Genomic DNA, 2892 nt, shown 5'->3' with positions numbered 1-2892 from the left:
ATGTTTATACTCGGAACAAGACATAAAACGATTGAAAAGTTCTTCAAGTTTAGTCACGTATTACTTTGAAAAACATTTTAATTTATGATTTTGGATTGGAGAAAAACTATAAAAATGGTGGCACCATTTTTTAGTTAGCCCACACACCATAGAACCGGAAAGTGTCTAGAATCTTGTTGTTCTTCAGCCTCCGCAAGGAAATCTGGAAATCTTGACAGAAAAAGTGCGATATTGTAATGCAAAAACAACAGGTCTGTTATTGTGAACGTCATGAATGTACTGTACTAGTCTGAGGTAGCCGAACATCTTAGGTCATTGTTTTCTATGATCCCACATACAGTTTCTGGTTGAGACAGGCCTCACACACAGTTCAGATTGTGTCTTCATGTCTGCAATATTCTTGGTTTCCACCCACAGTTTCCACAGTGACTGGACTGCCATTTTTCCTGTCTCTGGTTTTGCCCTACAGTGTGCTTCACTTCCTGGAACCCAGGATGTGGTTCCATGGTGTCACTAATCTGGAGACCAGTCACCATCAGCCCACCTCTTCAGCTGACTAGATGTATTTGTGGACTTTTAATTTTTATTGTAGAATGAGTAACATCCTGAAAAATACTAATTTGACTTTTAACTGTCAATGTCATTGTTGGCTGTACTGTCTTCTTGTAGTCTATTGATGGTCTACCGCAGTGTTTCCCAACTCCAGTCCTACAGCACCCACAACAGTACACATTTTTATTGTAGTCCCAGACAAGCACACCTGATTCAACTTATCAACTAATGATCAAGCCCTCAATGAGTTGAATCAGGTGAGTTTGTCTGGGGCTATAATAAACATGTGTGGTATTGAGTGAAACACTGGTTAACCGTACACCCAATCTTTTTCTCTGTCTTATACCTACAGATGTAGGATCTTGATTTGAGACAGTTTGCTACAGCAGGAAAATAATTGTGCAGCAACAGGAAATTAGAATTATTATGTAGATTATAATTAATGGACATTTTTGGGGTTGATAAAATGTTTCGTAAGGGGAAAATCAAGTCTGATATTTCTAGGTGTAAATTACAAACTTCAGAAGGCTTTTTAAACCTCAAACACACTACACGTTTTACATTTCCTGCTTTGCAGGAAAATTCTCCTGCAACAGGGTTTTCAAATTAAGATCCTACATCTGTAATGCAGATTCAGCATAACTTTTAAACATAATTTAGGGTCTGTATCAACTCTTCAAATAATATTGTTTCCCCCTTACCGGCAGAGAGAGAGAACTCACCCACTCCTTAACAGTACTAACCACCATGCAGTAGGAAAATAGAGTGCAATAGGACAAACATTCACTGTCTTGGATTGGGTTCAGGATTTTGGGACATTCTTGCTGTAATTGAAGTTGATGAATACGTTTGTAAAATTGATAAGACTGTTCTTTATGAAGATTGTAATAAAAACCCTAACAGGAAGTGTTAGGATACCTAATGTAGGCCTATAACTGTCATTGATGGATAAGGAATGAAAATACACATATTGATTTTGTGAGATTGATTTTGATTGACTGACGATATTAATAAAAATAGACATGTCGTTTTTTGTAGTTAATGTTTTGGCAATAGTTGGAATTGCAATAGATGGTGTAACATATGGCAGGATATGATAAGCAAAGTATTGGTCTGGATTATTCGTGTATACAATTGATGTATCAGTGTGTATTAATTAGTCATTAAGGTTGAATTTGATAGGTGAAAATTGTCTGTTAATTGAATGATTAGAATATTCCGCCCTGAAACATATGGATGGAATGGAATGAATGGAATTGATTAGAATGTATGAAATCATAATCAATAAATGTGTATTCCTAGTCAGAATTAGGGTAAAACAATATGCCTTTATGATATTTCAAACACAGACTGTCTGAGCTTGGTGCCGACCTGACTAGAGATTTGGGAGAGAACGGGGAGTACGTCTCAAGGACAAGGTCACTATCTCTGTCGGCTGGGTAGTGAGACAGACAGTGTGTGCGTAGCAGGACATGTGTGTGTGTATGTTTGTGTGTACGTGTGTGCGTATGTTTGTGTGCACGTGTGTGCGTAGCAGGACATGTGTGTGTGTATGTTTGTGTGTACGTGTGTGCGTGTGTTTGTGTGTATGTGTGTTCGTATGTTTGTGTGTATGTGTGTGCGTATGTTTGTGTGTATGTGTGGGCGTATGTTTGTGTGTATGTGTGTGCGTATGTTTGTGTGTATGTGTGGGTGTGAGAAGTCAGTATAAAATGAATTGATTTGTATTCTTGACTTCAGAACGTTCCCGTGAATAAACATTTAACTTTGGTAGACTGGGCCTCTGTCTGTTTTCGTTTCTATCAGTATCTTACAAATCCTTATATAACAGACTGAGGGTAACATAATTTAATTGGTAAATTAATAGGAGTATAGAATTCTCCTGACAGTTGATGAATAAATATGTTCTCATGTGCACAGTACACAATGGTTATACTCAAGAGAGAAAAAGACATGTAATATGTTTAGTTTGGCGTGTCTTTCAGGTTCGGTTTATTGTTTACGTTAGTATGTGTATATAATATATGTTATTCTAGCTCATTCAGGGTGAGGCCCAGTTGCAGAGCCATTCATTTGGACTCAGTTCTACTACAGCAAGCGATGCACTAGCATGGTAACTCTACTCTTCTCCCAAACCACACGGCCACTGTAGGATGACATGCATATGGTCATGCGGAAGTAGTAACATACATGTAATACTAAGATTCTCTACTATATATAGTATAAGATGCTACTGGAAAGAGAAGTTGTCACAACTCATTCAAAACAATTTGATGGGTGAAAAGAACACGACCAAATCAGAATTGTGTCATCTTGCTGAATGCAGCAATTATTTGACCA

This window comes from Oncorhynchus keta, chromosome 12 (genome assembly GCF_023373465.1).
Source record: "Oncorhynchus keta strain PuntledgeMale-10-30-2019 chromosome 12, Oket_V2, whole genome shotgun sequence".
Taxonomy (NCBI): domain Eukaryota; kingdom Metazoa; phylum Chordata; class Actinopteri; order Salmoniformes; family Salmonidae; genus Oncorhynchus; species Oncorhynchus keta.
The sequence above is the reverse complement of the archived record's forward strand: the minus strand, read 5'-3'. Positions refer to the sequence as shown.